At 43.7% G+C, this 19269-nt stretch overlaps 1 protein-coding gene across 1 annotated transcript in view; it reads right to left on the reverse strand.

Moving 5' to 3' along the window:
- Positions 1–19269, reverse strand: part of PTP4A3 (protein tyrosine phosphatase 4A3) — a 114083-nt gene that overhangs the window by 84151 nt on the left and 10663 nt on the right. Inside the window, exon 2 of the mRNA XM_063131186.1 lies at positions 999–1121. The gene's annotated coding sequence lies outside the window, so the exon portion shown is untranslated. The remainder of the gene's footprint in view (positions 1–998; positions 1122–19269) is intronic.

Below are 19269 nucleotides of genomic sequence, written 5' to 3' on the forward strand. Positions count from 1 at the left end.
TCGAACCTTTTGGTGCTCTGTAGCTGCTCCAGGTGCATTTTTTAAAATGGTGTGTGGCCTGCAGGGACTTCTGGACCTCCCACGTTACTCACCCCTGCTCTACATAGAGAAGACTACTAGGAGGAGGCCTTTCTCTGTTGTGGCACCCCGGTTGTGGAACGAGCTCCCCAGAGAGGTCCGCCTGGCGCCTACACTGTACTCTTTTCATCACCAGCTGACGACCTTATTTTCTCAGTATTTTTAACACCTAATTTAACTTAAATTTAAACTTTGCTGTTTTAATTCTGTATTTTAATCCTATATCAAGTTCTGCTGTGTGGTTTTATCCTGGTTGTGCTTTTTATATTGTATTTTGTATTTGGGTTTTTAGATTGTTGGTTGTTTTATTATGATGTTCCTCGTGGTTTTAATTTTTGTGAACCGCCCAGAGAGCTTCAGCTATTGGGTGGTATAAAAATGTAATAAATAAATAAGACCCGTCCACCTGCTTGTGTTTAATCAGCTGTGGGTTTCTATTATTATTCCCCCCATTTTCAGGATAGTAAAGTCCCAAGCACGTATGAGGTGAATGCCCAAGGGTACACTGGCAGCATTTAACAAGTCACTTCCCCTGCCCTCTACTCAAAGAAGACCAACCCCCTCTACCCCATTATATTTTCCCACGGGGGGAAAGGCCCAACATTTCACAACTCCATACAGCCCTCCTCTTCCTCCTTCTCCTCCCCACATGACATTGCAGAGTCTCAAACAGGAAACACACACAAGCTGTTCACCAGATTCATAACACACAATGAACCCAAAGCCGTAAAACCATACGCTATGGAAAACAAGCCCTAACTCCTTAGCATGAAAAGCCTCTGCGAAACGTGCACATGGAAAGTGTCAAATGGTACCCTAAAGGCAACTGAAACCATGCCTTGATGCTCATCACATGCTTTGGGAACACCCCCGCCCTCACCCTCAAATGAGAGAACAGCAGACACAAGGCAATTACTTACCTAAATTAGCACACACCTCCAAGAAAGCCCCCAATATATTCAAATGCTGGGCCTAGTAATTTCATCTTCATTCAATGATTTCCATCCTCAGCACTTTCCAAAGTCACTATCCATAGTCCACACCTGTAAAGAGAAGGACATCAGAAACTCTGGCATTCTATACCCGTTCGACCGGGCCTTTGCGATGAAGCGTTTCAAAAAACCTTGTATCAGGCTTCACCTACTTCGTTGACCTTGCTGTTGACAAACCTAGCAAACATCTTTAAAACAGCCATCTGTGCTCCAGCCTTGTAAATAAGTCCATAAAAACCACTAGCCTGCACAATTTCTTACTAGTCTGCTGTGAGGTTGCAAAGGGTCGTTCCTTCTGCATTTCTGTGAACCGCCCAGAGTGCTTCGGCTATTGGGCGGTATAAAAATGTAATAAAATAAATAAATAAATAAATAAATCAGCCCACTGCATTTCTACGCTGGGTACAGAGGAGGGGGCTTCCGTCTTCTAGCAGCCCACCTGGCTTCTATGCGAGTGTTTAAATACAAGGCTGTACTTAAATAATTCCACTGAATCGCTGATTGATCGATTCAGCAAAATCATTTCAAGATCATTTCAAGATTCCTTTGGTGAGCCCCTGCCAAAGGAAGTGAGGCAGGTGGCTACTAGGAGGAGGGCCTTCTCTGCTGTGGCACCCCAGCTGTGGAATGAGCTCCCTAAGGAGGTTCGCTTGGCACCTATTATATGCTTTTAGACGCCAGGTGAAGACCTTTTTATTCTCCCAGCATTTTCACAGTCTATAAATAAATTTTAACTTGGTGTTTTAAATTTGTAATTTTGCATTACTGCTGTTTTTATCTGGTTGAGCTTTTATTATTGTATTTTATATTATGGTTTTATACTATTGTTTTATAATTTGAATGTTTTTAATTTTTGTGAACCGCTCAGAGAGCTCCGGCTATTGGGCAGTATAGAAATATAATAAATAAATAAATAAATAAATAAAAGTAAGAACAGTCTGGAACAGGAATTTTGGTACCCCAAATATATATATATATATATATATATATATATATATATACACACATATATATATTTAAATGCTCTTCTATTAAAAACAAAATTAGCCTACAGACATTTTTTAAATAATTAGCAAGGCAATGCGTTCAAAACAACAATTTAATCCCAAATTAAATTACTGATTTGCAGGGAAAACAAAATGTAAGCAAGAAGCCTCTCGCACAAAACAAAACAAAAAACCACACCATTTTAAAACTTCAGCACAAAAGGTAGCAGAGATTCGATGACGGAAGTAAGCACACCTTCACACACGCTATGCCGACAACTGTAAATGGCACACATACATGTAAATGCAGCTGACTAGGGGGAAAAAATACCCCCCCCTTTAAGTGCAAGGAGATTCCAAACACAGGTGCACCATTCGGAGTTGACAAAGCTTTGCATGCGATGTTTTGGTATTTAAATTCAGGTATTCTTTTGTACCTGGGTTTAATAAGTCAAGCACAAGTCTGCTCTCAACAAGCTGCCATTCCGTGGGATCCCATAATCTCAGTTTACATACCCCTATGGTGAAAGCCAAGATGTCAGATGAGACAATGGTTGCAAAATACCCTCTGGCGATACACCCAGACAGGAAGATGCTGGATTAATAGAAGCAAGAAGCAGAGAACACAACGCCCACCTCCCCAGAAATGTAGTTGTTTCCACGACTCTCTCTTTCCCCAAAATCATAGTGTTACAAGGTAGCTTCTGTGAGCAGTACTGACTCCATTTTGAAACAACCCAAAACCCCACCTACAGACTGAGAGCATTCACACAAGGCCTGGGTCAAGTAACCATTTCCTGATAGACTTCTTCAAATGCATTCCCCAGAGTCAAAAGTAGGGGTAAAACTAAGCAGAATATGAATGCTGGATGGCAAGAGTCTTACCTGGTCATACACATGCTAATGTAGCCCTGTTGCTGAACTCCAGGCTGCATTAAGTACAGCCATCATTCCAAATCACCCTCTTTTGTTCCCATAGCAAGTAGATCTTTAAATAAGATCATACAAAACCCCTCAAATTTGAGGGAAGAAGCAGGCTAGCTCTCTCTCCCCCTTTTGAACCAGAAACACAGAGCATACTACACATTCCAGCCTGTGAGAGCAAGCTGCCATGAGTGAGTGCTTTGCCTAGCTGTATTCTTTTCCTCTTCACCTAAGACCAAGAGTTGCAATGCTCCCCAGTTCTGCTCTACAGGAAAGGGCTGCAGCCCAAGGAAAGGTATATTGCCTTTAAAGATTCCCTCTCCTCTTTCCCCTGCTGTCTCTATGTATATGCTCTTAAGTCTCAAAAAGTCTATTTTTCAGTCTTGAAACTGCTTCTAAGTCTCTACTTGCTCAGCTAATTTCCCCAAAACTAGCTTGTGCCTTTGTATTTGTTTCAACCTCAACAAATGTGCCATTGTGGCATTATCCACTTCAGTGCTGTAAGTTTCTTGAGTAAGAATCGCCTTACTTAACCACAGACGCTTTATTTCCAATGTCAAAAGATTCCTTATAAGCGGGTGTAAGTCTCATTAGAATGTGTGCAAGTTTGTACACGGGTCTAATAAGAGCACATCATGTAACAATAGTCACCCACCCACTCATGGTCTGTCCTTTTCAAACCATCAGGAGCAACTGTTCCCATGATTTGGTAACAAATTCAGCATTTCTTTAAACCCTTGCATTCATGCTATGGGGATGGAAGGAGGTGAAACGAAAGTCCAGAACTTGCTAGGCTGATATTAGGAGACAGTGGGGCTGTTCACACAACATGCTAACCCACACTCAGTGGTTGAGTGTAGGTTGTTTTGAACTGTGGGCTGTTTGTTGAAGTGTGTTGTCTGAATGCAGCTAGGGTGGCTTATTTTCTTCAACAATATCTGTTACAATGCCCTATATATACATCCCCTAGAGCAGTGGTTCCCAAACTTTTTCAGGTCACCGCCCCCTTGGTTCCACAAACTCATGCCCAGCGCCCCCCTACCCTACACTATAAAAATCATTATTCAGAATAGCGGTTTTCATTGACCCACTAAGGAAGATAATAACAATAAAATTAAAAACAGTAACAATTAATTGAATATTTATTCAAAATCCAAAGCACCCGCCGCAGGCTTGCCTAGGGAGGGAGGGAAAAGAGAGCGAATGCCTCTGTTTTGCAGCCGGCGTGGCGGGGCACACCAAGCAGGGTATGTCTCTTCATTAGCGTTTTGGTGCTTTTGAAACATTACAATTCACCATTAAAAGGACTCTTCTTAAACTTTATTAATACATGTGTGGATTCTTCCCCTATATGGCTTGGGACTAAACTACCTTCTCCCATAAAAATGTCCCTGGGTTTTAAGACTTTCTGGAGAGGCGCTTCTCAGAAAAGACCACCTCAAACGCCCCCCTGCTGCCCCTTTGCCTCTTAGCCCCCCCCTCCACTGCCTCTTAATGCCCACTTTGGGAACCACTAGACAAAGATTTCTCAATTACATTTTTCGTTACCTTTCTGACCGGTCTTCCCTTGAGCAAATCTGTACACTGCTGGCTGGCAATAATGTATTTATTACTGACCTGGTTGCAAAATTTGCCTTAGCCGCAAGTAAGTTGAGAGCTAGGCACCAAGACCCCAAACAAGTTTCATAATGGAGAGATGGAGATTTCGTTCCTGCGTATGTACTGACCTAGTTCCCCACTCGCGAGTTCTATGTCAATGTGATTTTTATATTTATATTCCATTTGTGTTCATTATTTTTATTTTACTTTAAATTATCCATTTTTAACTTATTTATTTTAGCTTATCTTTTTACTTGTTTTTATTATGTCTAACTGTGATGGCTTATCGCTTTTAGCAATAAAGATTTCATTCATTCTTGAACAAGCCACTGTGAGAAGCCATGTTTTGTTGTTGGGTTGTTCAGGGTGATTAAGAAGCCACACTGCATGGTTAAAATGCAACCCTGGCTGCATTCAGACAATACGATAACCCACAATTCAAAACAACCCACATTCAACGACTGAGTGTGGGTTAGCACGCTGATGAACAGCGTCAATTAAAATTCAGTACATCTCACTCTGGGCCAATTCAGACATTTGTTTATTAATTCAGACATCACACTCTGGGCCAAACCAAAATGTTACATCCAAGATATAGTGTGCAGCTGCTCCTCTGCCTGTTAATTACTCACAAGTAAGCATGCAGGGCTCTGACCCAGATTGGGACCACTAGGGAAGGGAAGTTTCCACTGGTGCCAATGTAACTTTTTTTTTCTTTCTACACCCATGGCTAAGTGTTTGTGGGGTGGGAATCAGATGGCGAAATGTTTAAACCTCACCTCGTGATGCATGGCGGTCCCAGTCTAGATCAGGGGCCCACTCACTTATTGGTCACTTGAACAGTAGCTACATGCCATATATTTAACACAACATGTACTTTAGCTAGGGCTGATTTATTGAATTGAGGGTGCAACCTATGCATGTTTAAACAAAAAAAAAGTCTAACAACTCCCAGAATTCCTGAGGAATGCTGTCTAAACTTGCATAGGATTGCACCATACATCTGCTTCTTACGGGATAAAGTACCTCACTTTTCAGATCAAGCATTATAACTACAACACATATAGTAGACCCACTGAAATCAATGGGACTTGGGTTATTCATGACTAAATTATGTCCCATTGAATTCAGTGGATCGCCTTTAGATGTAACTAAATCTGGATCTGACATCCACAAGAGAGATGCTTTAGGGAAACAAAGCCCTATGAAGAGAGACTGAAAGAACTGGGCATGTTTAGCCTGGAGAAGAGAAGATTGAGGAGAGATATGATAGCACTCTTCAAATACTTCAAAGGTTGTCACACAGAGGAGGGCCAGGATCTCTTCTTGATCCTCCCAGAGTGCAGGACACGGAATAACGGGCTCAAGTTAAAGGAAGCCTTATTCCAGCTGGACACCAGGAAAAACTTCCTGACTGTTAGAGCAGTACGACAATGGAATCAGTTGCCTGGTGAGGTTGTGGCCTCTCCCTCACTAGAGGCCTTCAAGAGGCAGCTGGACAGGGATGCTTTAGAGTGGATTCCTGCCTTGAGCAGGGGGTTGGACTCGATGGCCTTGTAGGCCCCTTCCAACTCTGCTATTCTATGATTCTAGGGTGGACTCCTGCATTGAGCAGGGGGTTGAACTCGATGGCCTTATGGGCCCCTTCCAACTCTACTTTTCTACGATTTTATGGGCATTCTCAGTGGTGGCCCCCGATTAATGGCATGGTCTCCCCGATGAGGCCCGCCTGGCACCAACATTGACATCTTTTTGGCACCAGATTAAAACTCCCCTCTTCTCTGAGGCATTTGGCAGTACATAATGAATCATTTTCATCAGGTCCTGGGCTGTCTCTGGCTGATTGTTTTAAATGTTTTAGATACATGATGTTGTGTGTGCTACCTGTTTTATGTGCTTACACAAATGTTTTTTGCACTTTATGTAATATATTTTAAGGATTTTTAATTTTTGTGAACCGCCCAGAGAGCTTCAGCTATAGGGCGGTATAGAAATGAAATGAAACGAAGTACTTCCTGTTCTATTGTGACAAGTTATAAATATATATGAATGTCTACCAAACATCATGGATGTTCAGGACACATAAATTGAAAGCAAATTTAAATTTCATTAACTCCAGAGGGATGGAATTAGACCTCAGCTTTATTCTCTCATAGATATCAATAGGAATTAAACACCCTTAAAACTTTGGTTAGATTTTGCCCTCACTTTCCAGTTCACGGTGAGAAAAACCACTGCCTCCCAAACCAACTTGTCATGACTAAGTCCCACTGAAAGCAATGGGGGCTTAAGTTACTTACAAGTAAATTGTACCAACAGTGTCATAGGGACGTAATCACGATGTTGGACTGGAGTCACTGTCTTGCTCAGTAATTACCTGTGTCCAGAATGTAGTGGGCATTTTGGAGGATGATCTTTCTTAATATCCTTGAATGTGTACAGAGGCACACAAAAATAGAAATCCATTAATTTCATAATTGCACCTCACCTCTAAGCTGATAATGCATGACCAAACATTATTATTATGCTCTTAGCTTTTATATAAGCTCTATTTAGTTACAAGCCCAATGTTTTAACTGCTGTTGTCATACACATGACTATACATGCTTATCCAGGAAATATATGCTATGCAATATATGATATTAATTCTCCAGTTTCAGGGCTGGGAGTGATTTAAATCAATCAAGGCTGCAAGAGGGTGGCAAATACCTTTTTTAAATATGTTTTCATGAGAGCGAAAGAAGAATTTATGGCAAGCTAACTTCATGGGAACTTGGCAGCTCAGACTTACAGGAACTTTCACACAAGAACCCAAAAAATATTGCTGTCTGTTGCAATGCTCCCCCCCCCCTTTTAATCCAAGAGGTCACTCTCTCAAAGAGGTTTGGAAGAGGGGACGCGTCTGACGAACAGACCAGCATATTCAACAATCTTGACCTCTCCTGAACCTTTGGTTTGTAGAGACTTAAGGAGAGCCAATTTTGGGGGTGGGCGGGGGAGGAAGGGGGGGAGATGTTTACTTTGAGAAACAAAAAATACAACTCTACAAGAGAGAATTTTTTTAAAAAGGAAGTAAAACATCTGCTTAAATTAGCCCTGAATAGCACACCTTGCAATTGAGTTCACAGAGGTGCACTATTCATGAGTAATTTACTCTTATATGCATGTTCTAGTTTCTTTTTTTACATTTCTCTCTTGGAGTGATGTATTTTTCATTTTCCTCTTTGCACGTCACACACAGAAATCGGAATCTTATGACATTTGCTTGGGTGGAATTCTGCCGGATAGGAAGATTCCACTGTAGCCTCCCTGACGGATTGCTTGCTGTGTATGCGGAACGCCCCACGTTTGATCCCAGGCTTGTCCAGGTAGGGCGAGGAAAAGAATCCCACCTGAAACCCAGAAGAGCAGCCAGTCAGACTGTTGCCAGTCAGTGTTGACAATACTGAGCTTGATGGACCAAGGGTCTGACTTGGTATAAGCAAGCTTCCTATGTTATTTAGCCGGAGAACTGCATACGTAAATTCCTAGATGTCATCCAAAACATCTAGAAACACAGGAAGCTGCTTTATACCAAGTCAAAGGATTGGTCCAACTAGCCCAGAATTGTCGATACTGTCTAGCAGTGGCTGTCCAGGGTTTCAAGCAGGAGATTTTCCTTCCCTGGAGATGCTGGGGATTGAACAGGGACCTTCTAGTCAGATTCTGGCTGGACACATCAGGAAAAACTTCCTGACTGTTAGAGCAGTACGACAATGGAACCAGTTACCTAGGGAGGTTGTGGGCTCTCCCACGCTAGAGGCATTCAAGAGGCAGCTGGACAACCATCTGTTAGGGATGCTTTAGGGTGGATTCCTGCATTGAGCAGGGGGTTGGACTCGATGGCCTTGTAGGGCCCCTTCCAACTCTACTATTCTATGATTCTATGACATGCAAAGCAGGGGCTCTACCAACAGGCCATGACCCTACTCTGGAGGGCACTAGGTTGGGGGAACCTTGCGTACTGGGTTGCAGCCTTACTTCTGTTCTCCAGAGATCATATTCAGAAGCCAAAGGGCACACTTCAAGCAAAGACATATGGCCTAGTGCACAGTCATGTTGTTAGAAGAGGCCAATGGGTGGGGAGGGGGGGAGAGAAGGGATATCAAAGCATTCTTCATATCTGATGGTGAAAGGCACAGAAGCCACCTGCAATGGACCCTGATCTTCCCCTTCTCTTCGATAGCTTCTTTAGAGTTCTGACTATTTTTGATTAAATCCCGGAGCAGATTTACCATCCCACCAAAATCTGAACCACCAGTCTCCACTGCTTTTCCCACCAGGCTCTCCTCACCTATGTCCAACTCATCTGATTGGCTCATTTACAGATGCCAGTGCCTCCCATGCTTTCATCACAGATGCCCAATGTGGACAAACTGGGAAGAAGCCATAGCTCAGTCGTAAAGTACCTACTTTGCATGCAGAAGATCCCTGGTATCTCCAGGTGAAACTGGAAAAGGCTCCTGCCTGAAACCCTGGAAAACTGCTGCTGCTAGTCAGTGCAGACAATACTGGCCTAGATGGACCAAGAGTCTGACTCTATTCAGCACTGGTTAGGCCTCATCTAGAGTATTGCGTCCAGTTCTGGGCACCACACTTCAAGAAGGTCACAGACAAGCTGGAGGGAGTTCGGAGGAGGTCAACAAGGATGATCAGGGGTCTGGAAACAAAGCCCTATGAGGAGAGACTGAAAGAGCTGGGCATGTTTATCCTCAAGTAGAGAAGTCTGAAGGGAGACAGGATAGCACTCTTCAAATACTTGAAAGGTTGTCACACCGAGGAGGGCCAGGATCTCTTCTCGATCATCTCTGAGTGCAGGACATGGGATAATGGGCTCAAGTTACATAGGCTCCTTCCAACTTTACTATTCTATGATTCAATATAAGGCAGCATCCTGCACCAACACCAAGAAGCAACACATGTTACACACACATCTTCTTTGATATACTTAAAGCCTTACTCGGGCGTTCTACATCTGGGGAGCATAAACACACTAAGACAGGGAGCACAGTTACCCCACCTCCTTTGCAGTCACTTTCGTCGTAGTCTACACATGGAGGGTGACTTTCTGAAGACAGAGCCTTCTATACCCATGGTGGCTGTCCATGCAACTCAGAACACTCCCACTAGAAGGGGTCAAATTGGTTGGGCAAGTTGAGCCAGGCAGATCCTGTTGCATACGAATCGTCCGGAGAACAGGAGGTGGATCAAAGGGTACTTTCAGAAAAAATGAATTACCAATCTACAAAATAAGGAGATATCTCTAGCTTTTTATGATATAATTAAGGCCAGTACGTCACACTTAGGACTCCAACCCTTGGCTATCATGCTGCGTTTCATTAGCTCTTCCTTTACGCTCAGGCTGGACACCGCTACTGCTCTCAAGACAGATCAGCAAGTGGGCCATATTATACTTCTACCCTATCATTTCCTTGCTTGACCGGACTTCCCTATTACTGCTTAGACTATTACATTATCATTTCCAGATTCCCCACTGTTCTGTCATTATTACGTTAATTTCTTTCTTGGTCCTTTTGCCTACCCAGGGTCTCCATAAATCCTTTCCTTCCTTGTCATGGGACCACTGCATCGATTCGAAAGATGAAGCCAGCTGGGCTGATGGTACTTTTGACAGCCAGCTGTGCTTGACAACAACTCCCACCAACCCCAGTAAGTGCAACCCAGTGGAGGCTAGTGGCTCTGATGTCAGTGGGGCGGCGAATCTGTTAGAAACATCAGAACTCTCAAGGAGCTAGAGGAGGAACTCTAAAGGAGCGCCGCACCTTGAATAACTCCTTTAGAAACATCAGGACTCTCAAGGAGCTAGAGGAGGAACTCTAAAGGAGCTCCACACCTTGGATAACTGCTTTAGAAACATCAGAACTCTCAAGGAGCTCCACACCTTGGATAACTCCTTTAGAAACATCAGAACTCTCAAGGAGCTAGAGGAGGAACTCTAAAGGAGCGCCGCACCTTGGATAACTCCTTTAGAAACATCAGAACTCTCAAGGAGCTAGAGGAGGAACTCTAAAGGAGCTCCACACCTTGGATAACTGCTTTAGAAACATCAGAACTCTCAAGGAGCTAGAGGAGGAACTCTAAAGGAGCTCCACACCTTGGATAACTCCTTTAGAAACATCAGAACTCTCAAGGAGCTAGAGGAGGAACTCTAAAGGAGCGCCGCACCTTGGATAACTCCTTTAGAAACATCAGAACTCTCAAGGAGCTAGAGGAGGAACTCTAAAGGAGCGCCGCACCTTGAATAACTCCTTTAGAAATATCAGGACTCTCAAGGAGCTAGAGGAGGAACTCTAAAGGAGCTCCACACCTTGGATAACTGCTTTAGAAACATCAGAACTCTCAAGGAGCTAGAGGAGGAAGTCTAAAGGAGCTCCGCATCTTGGATAACTCCTTTAGAGTTCTGACTGAAACTCGGAGCAGATTCACTGCCACACGGACATGGGTGCCACCAGCCTCCACTGGTGCAATCAATGCAAATGCTGGTGGAGGATGTTTTGAGTTGAGCTCCGAAACATCTCAAGGGTGCTCAGATGCGGAAGGCCAGCCTACAGAGACACACGCACACACCCCGACACTGCAGAGAAGAACCCCCACCAAGGGACACAGTCCATGCCTTCCCAAGCACTCATTCTGGAAGCTTCCCCCACAGCGGGGCGGCACAAAAACATCGCCGGAGAGGGCCCTTCATGACCAAGTGAACCCTGAAATTGGGGGAATAAAGAGGATGCAGGAATGCCGGCAGAGTGCCAGAGAGCAAGGCAGGGAGAGAGGATGGGCCAACGTCTCACACGTCACATCCCAGGAAACACTGCTCACTCCACAGCCCGGGGGTTAAGGGGCAGGGCAGGGCACCGGCGGAGACGAGCCTCCAGACATCACAAAAGAGGTTTTATTCATGCTCCTTTCTCAGGGACCTTTGCACCAGCAGCTCCAGTCTGCACTCTGCAAGTAATTCTTTGTACCTTTCTCTCCCAATAAAGCCTCCATCCCCTTATAAATGAACCTGCTAGGCACAACAAGAGTGCAGAGAATGTTTGAAGATAGAAGCCACTGGCCTTATCACGCGCCCTGCTTTTCCTTATTATCTGCCAGGATCTTCTCTCTCTCTCTCTCTCTCTCTCTCTCTCTTTTTACTACTGCTCCAGTTATCAACACAACCCGATCCACAAGACGGCTTCTGAGATTCATTCACAATTTCTTTCCACCGCGGCGAAGCAGGTAAAGCGAAAGAAGCTCAAGAGATTCAGGCAACGTTATTTAACAGGCTGCAGAGAAACATGCTTGCAGAGGAAAATGTCCCCACACTTGAAAAACAGAAACAAAAACTTCTGTGTTGTCAAGCTCAGAATTAGCAAGTTTAGGTTTTTTAAAAAAATAGAACTATGTGCATATTTCAAAAGAAAGATGTTTGGAATATTTTTTAAAGCCCCCAGTGTAATGAAGACGTCCATACACTGGAAGCACAGGGCACACACACAATTTTGTCATATTTTATACTTATTGTTGATCCCCGCCTTGATCGAAATGGAGAGGTGGGTAAGAAATAATAATAATAATAATAATAATAATAATAATAATAATAATAATAGAAGGTGCTCCAAAGAACTCAGTTGGCCCGTTTAGAAGACACCTTAAACCATGGCTTTAACCACGGTGGTTAAGCCAGAAAGCCAGGCTGTGTGAATAAGGCTTTTTGCTTTATTCACCATAGTTAAAGCCGTAGTTTAAGGTGTCTTCTGAACACAGCCCAGCTTTCTGGCTTAACCACCATGGTTAAAGCCATGTTTTAAGTTGTCTTCTGAACTGGGCCATTGTGTTCCAATTTAATGTAGTATGACTGTAGGAGAAGGTGTTTCTACACTTTCTCCGCTGTGGCACCCCGGTTGTGGAATGAGCTCCCCGGAGAGGTCCGCCTGGCGCCTACACTGTACCCCTTTCATCGCCAGCTGAAGACCTTTTTATTCTCTCAGTATTTTAACACTTAATTTTAACTTAAATTTAAATTATACTGTTTTAACTCTGTATTTTAACCTTATATCAATTTTGCTGCGTGGTTTTATCCTGGTTGTGCTTTTTATACTGTATTTTGTATTTGTGTTTTTAACCTGTTGGTTGTTTTATGATGGTTTTAATTTTTGTGAACCGCCCAGAGAGCTTCGGCTATTGGGCGATATAAAAATGTATTAAATAAATAAATAGTAATAATAAATAAGCAGGAGACCACTGAGGCAAAAGAGGCTGGAGGAGAGAGGCTGTTATCACTTATCTACCAAAGCAACTATGCAAACAATGCAAAAAAGCACTATCATCCTAGAATATACCAAGCGTCTCCTAGGAATCCACTCCCCGCCCCCTGCCCAATCTTATTCAAGTTACTAATGGGTATTTCTGGAGGGATCTTTGCCCCAAAACAGAGCACAGAATGCAAGGCGGAAAATTAGACAGAACACTATTATGATGCAATCGTTGGGTGTATGGTTTTTTTTTCCCAGGCTCAGTGAACAAACTCTCCCTTATCTCTGATTCCAAAGAAACCTGAAAACGAAACCAATGCAAATTCAGGCAGCGAGGCAGTAAATTTAAAGAACAGGGTGAAAAATGAACAGAAGATGAAATGGAACCCAATACCAAAATGCATGCAATTTCAAAATCGTATTGAAAGAGGCGGGAGGAATGGAGGAGACAGAAAAGTGTGCAGACATAGGTAACTGCAACAGAAACTGCGAGATTGCAAAGCAGGATGGGAGTGAATCGTACTGCATAAAACACAGAGGGCTCCAACATTCGAGAACAAATACACAAAAAGTTCGTTTCTCTGTATGACATCATTATTATTATTATTATTATTTGTATCCCACCTTTTGCCCAATGCTGGGCCTCAAGGCGGCCTTACAAAGTCTAAAATATACATTGTGGGGGACGGGGGGGGGGGGACAAAACCATAAATGTTTAAAACACACAACAAAATTATAAGACATTAGCATAGATGGAGGGCCAAATTATTCTCCAAAGGCCTGCTGGAACAAACAAGTTTTAGCCTGCTTCTGAAAGCCCATCAAGGAGGGAGCCAGTCTAGCTTCCCCGGGGAAGAGAGTTCCAAAGCACCGGAGCAGCCACAGAGAAGGCCCTCTCCCATGTTCCCACCAAGCATGCCTGTGAAGATGGCGGGACTGAAAGAAGGGCTTCTCCAGAAGATCTCAAAGAATGGGCAGGCTCATAAGGGAGAATACGTTAGTTCACATAACCTTAAGCACCTCCTCCACCTTCAAGACTGACCTTGATTTTAATATCAGCAAATCTAAACAAATTTGAAAAACTATAACATACAGCACACATAAAGGCTGCGTTCCAACAACATGATAGCCAACAGTTGTTTATCTAGGGGATACTTCCTATGCAACATGATAATAACTGTGATGTGCATTAGGATCAGCACTGAGTTGCCTATTAGTCTACGCTGAGTTGACTCACTCATCCCCCGCCCTCTCTTCCCCCTCAGTCCTCCTGCTAGTAGCCCATCAGCCATTGCTGCCGAAACTCTATCCTGCTGGCTGGACTAGAGTGGCAGCCACCGCTTTGACCGCTCTTGCCTTGCAACACTGTGGCTGATGAAATAACCAATGATGACCTCCACACAACATGAAAACCAATGGTGATTCAAATAACCCTGCATGGCGTTATTTCGGCCAAATAACCAACCACTGGTTAAAAAAACTCCCTTCATACAACAAAATAATCCATGGTGGGTTAATTAACCAACCGTCGACTATTTAAACCACCATTGGTTATTGTGTTGTCTGAACCCTACCAAAAAGTAGGACTATAGGGAGAGGTCTTAAGGAAACAGTCCGAACACAAAATATGCGCAGCTTTGTACAATCACCTCTGAGAATAATGCATTCCTCTCCCGCAATCCCAGCTCTGCAAGAAGAGCAAGAAAAATAGCTTCAGGTGTTCCAAGGGAGAGCTTGAAGGCAGAACAGGATGAAATGAGTACAGGGAAATGGTTTCAAATGATCTGTCTGATTACTTCCAATGATGACATCAATTCTGAAGAGAACAGGGCATCTATTCTCCCTGCACCATGGGAGAACAAGAAAAAGTCCTCCAGGAGCATCATAAATGGGCAGAACAAAGTGCTCAGAGAACCCTGCCGGGTTCAAAAATGAGTTTCTAGAGGCAGGAATGAAATTAAAGTTGCAGGTGACGCTCCAAGTCTAACAGAGCTAGAAGCATAACCAAACGGCAAAGTTATGCACCGGAGAATCAGGACGACTACGAGAAGCTAAGGCTACCCTGAACACTCAAATGCAATGTAAGTGCTAATTGCTAAAATTGGCAATTAAGAGTCTTGTAGAGCTTCGGCTATTGGGTGGCATAGAAATGCAATAAATAAATAAAACTATTCTGAGAATACACAGACAGCACACCTATCTCCCGATTCTGCAGAGAAGTTAACAAACAGCAGACATCCATCTATGTACATCCTGAAGTTAAAAGTCAGTCGACATGTTACTTCTTATCAGACAGGCCCCATACATACAACACAATACAACACAACACAACACACAGAGTGACTGGGTTCACACAACATGGTAACCTACATTCAGTGGTGGCGGCTGAACCGTGAGTTGTTTGTTGAACCGTAGGCCAGCATGTCTGAACCCAGGACATTTTCTGTAGGGAGGCTTTTAACCATGCAGTATGGCTTACTTTTCTCAAAACAAGCCACCATGAGAACCCAGGGTTTGTTGTTGAGTTGTTAAGGGTGATTCACAAGCCATACCGCATGTTAACAAGCCACTCTGTGGACCTTGTTAGAACAAGGAAGTCTGGTTAGTCTCTCCCCTCAGCAAGCCAGAGTCATAAGCAAACAACAAAACATGGGTTATGACTCCAGTTTGTCAGGGGAGGGACAAGTCAGAATAACAGGTTCACATACAACGCTAAAGGATAGCAGCGAAAAGAAACACGGACTGTGGTCTGTTTAGCTGCTCCTGCTTGCAATGCGAGCAACTGGGCAGCATTTAGAAGCATGCTTCTTCTAAACAGTGAGTCAGGGTTCCCCTGCAACACTGGTTTATCATAATATGTGAACCAGGCCACATGCAACAAAAGTTGGCTTCAATAAAACAGCCCACCGCAAATGAATAAACAACCAGATCACGAAGGGGAAGCGTGTTAAACACTAAATCTGTCATATAAAACCGCCACATATTATTTGTAAGGAATAAAATGCTTCTGTACAGCAGAGATGACAAATCTACTTTTTTTAATTTACAAGTTCACTTACATAAATCAACCCTATGCAGGTAACTCCTGAGCAAGTAGGATATAGTGAAGATGCAACTCTATATGCAAGATTAAAAAAAAACCAAGTTTGTTTCGACTCATTAGTAGGCTCTGCTTTATCTCCTCATAAAAAAACCCTCTGAGATTGAGGAGTCAAGGGGGTCATTACCCCAGGATAACTCACACAAAGCAAGCTCTAAAATACACTTATAAACGGGACTGGATTTTAATTCTGTAATTCCTGGAGAGGAACATTTCATTTTATGAACAGTTATTATTATTATTATCACGCATAGGGTAGCCATTCTTTTTGTGTCTAGGAACAAAAACTGTCATTGCTACAGACCAGCCTCCTAGATAATGCAACAGGTTTTGAAGCAGTTGTCAGATCCAGACAGAGAGAGAAAATGAAGCAGAAACTGGTGTGAAAGACGTGGAATTAAGCCAATTTCAGAGAATGGAGAAGGATGAACAATGAGAACTCAGTTAGCAGAAAATCTGATGCATGATAGAAGTAAGAAACAATGCACAATGGTGCCAGGATCCAAACTAACATGCAGAACAAATTAGAAATCCTTTCCCCATGAGAACTGTATATATGCTTAGAGTACAAGTGCCAAATAGGCGAAGGCTATCAATGGCTACTAGCCCTGATGGTTGTGTGCTATCTCCAGTATTCGGGGCTGTAAGCCTGTGTGCACCAGCTGCTGGGGAACATGGGTGGGAGGGTGTTGTTGCACCATGTCCTGCTTGTTCATCCCTGGCCGATGGCTGGTTGGTCACTGTGTGAACAGAGTGCTGGACTTGATGGACCCTTGGTCTGATCCAGCAGGGCTCTTCTTATGTTCTCATGTTCAAATAGCACTTCCTAGCAAGACAAATATCTGCTGAAATAATAGGAACAGTCTGAAATGTCAGAGATCTGAGCCAGCATACCCGTCTTCAGCCCTGGAGTTCACATAGCAACCATGAGGGCATAACATCATTGTTTAATGCTTCAACGGCTCACTAAATGGTGCACATCATCCAGCTGATTTATTTGCTGTAACTGCAACTCTTGAAATCTGGCTGCAAGATGATTGCCAGCAAAACATGTGGGTAAATCACACTTTGGAGATCAAATCTCTCTCCCCCCTCACCCCAACTTAGCACTCAGCACTCTTTGCATGGGAACCAAGATCCTAATCGAGAGCCGGTCTCACAGAAAGGTAATTACAGCTGCAGATATGGGTACCAAACAAGTTTGCAATCCCAGTGTTTGATAGAATTGGGTTGAAGGTGTCTTGTAGGACAAGGGTGGGCAGAAAGTAGATCGCCAAGTGGTTTGGACTTCAATTCCCAGCATTCCTGATGACTAGCTATACTGGCAGGGCTTTCTGGGAGTTGAAGTCCTCAAAAATCTGGAAATCAACCCATTCCTGCTGTAGTCAATTTTGGAAACTATAGTTCCATTAATGTAGTCTAAAATCACATTAGCCTTTTTTGCACTGGCATCACGCTGACTCATGTTTACCTTGTAACTAACCACAATGCCTAGATCCCTTTCACCTGCACTGTTGCCATCTCAGATATTCCCTATCTTATACCTGTGTATTCCTGGCTTTTTGGAGGGTTTTGTTGTTGTCTAAATCTTTCAGGGACTCAACAAGTCCTGAGTTAAAGGGGTAAGAAGCACCCACATTTTTTCAACTCAATTGTTACAACGTTTTACCAATCATACAGCTACCTAGATTTTGGTAAAATATAAGGAAAAAACTTCCTGACAGTAAGATCTGTACAATAGTGACACAGTCCACCTACGGAGGTTGTGGGTTCTCCATCGCTGGAGGTTTTTAAGAAGAGGCTGGATGGAGAGTCACCTCTCGTGGAGGGTTTAACTGGTTTACCTGCACACTGCAGAGGGTTGGACTCGATGGCCTTGTAGGCCCCTTCCAACTCTGCTATTCTATGATTCTATGGTCCTTGTGGTCTCTTCCAACTCCACAATTCTATGATTCTGTAGCCTACCAGCAGCCTGCACACTGGGTCGTGGCAATCCCCACACCAGCTGCAAAGACTGGTGGTGGGGTGGGTGAACCCACGTAATGGGAAAAGACAATCCCACCCCCCCTTCTCTCCCTCCCTCCTTTCAGCTTGGTGCTGGAGGGGAGAAGCTGAGCTTGGTTTTGCTGAGCGTTTACCAGTTGTTCTATGCATCCAGCAAGCACACAGCAAAAGCAAATCCTATATTTCCAGTCCAAAAAAACTTTAGGACTAGGAAGAAGATCATGCTCTCCTTCCACTGCAAAGCTGGGTGGGAACATAGGACTCACGATGTTCAGGACGCCATCCGAAGATGGACCAAAGTTTGCCAACAGGCTCTGAGAAGCTACCTGAGACAGCCAACTAGCCCAACGTTGTAGTCATGGGGCAGATCAATTGCAGAGATACCCCTAGCCCCCACTTTCCTGGAAAACATTTGCAATACAGACACCCACAGCTGCAGAGCTGACTGTAAGGAATGCCATTTCTATACACTTAGCCCTGGAATTCAGAGGAAGCTGTTTTGTGCATACAGAAACTACAGCTGTAAAGTGGCTCTAGTAGTTCAAAGTGACCCCCACTCCCAATCCACAGCAATTTCTTCTGACATTCAGACAGTCATGTGACAACATTTGGCTGTGGGTCTCCCGCAGGGCAGATCCAGCACTTACGCTATCTGCAGATGGTGCAGAAATGAATGCCATATGAAGAGCATCAACGTCAACATTACGTATACTCAGTAAATGAAGCTCACCCTGCAAAAGGGCTTATAGAGGCCTTGGAAGGTTTTCAGGCCAGGTCATAGATGCTAGAGATGCTGGGAGCCGAAGACATCTGGAGGGCGCCAGGTTGGAGGAGACTATTCTCTCTGCAGGGTCCCATGATTCCTCCCATGTGTAGAAAGAGACCCAGAAAAAACAGAATATGGCATCTCAAAGCCTCCAGGATTCTCACCTTTAACTTTTCTTTTTTAAAGTCAGCCCTTCTAGAACTTATGTTTGCAGAGTTTGCAAGGGTGTAGGCTGCATGTCTGCGAAGAACTTGCAAGGATGTGGGCTGCATTGTGGGAAAATTTCAGAAGGCAGAGGAGCCAATGATGAGCTAAGATTTGCTCATTGCCAAGGAAGGGCTTTTGAGTCCTAGATAGCTTGCAATGAACCTTTCTCAGTCCATGGACTGAATTCCTATCTTGGCAGCCACAGTCCATCTATGGGCATAGCCAACGGCAAAGTCAGGGCAGGTAGGGCAAAACTGTGATTCTTACTGACTTTAACCCTACTAGAAGAGGGCCCAGCCTTTAAATAAGCCAGCATGTA

This window comes from Elgaria multicarinata, chromosome 7 (genome assembly GCF_023053635.1).
Source record: "Elgaria multicarinata webbii isolate HBS135686 ecotype San Diego chromosome 7, rElgMul1.1.pri, whole genome shotgun sequence".
Classification (NCBI taxonomy): Eukaryota; Metazoa; Chordata; class Lepidosauria; order Squamata; family Anguidae; genus Elgaria; species Elgaria multicarinata.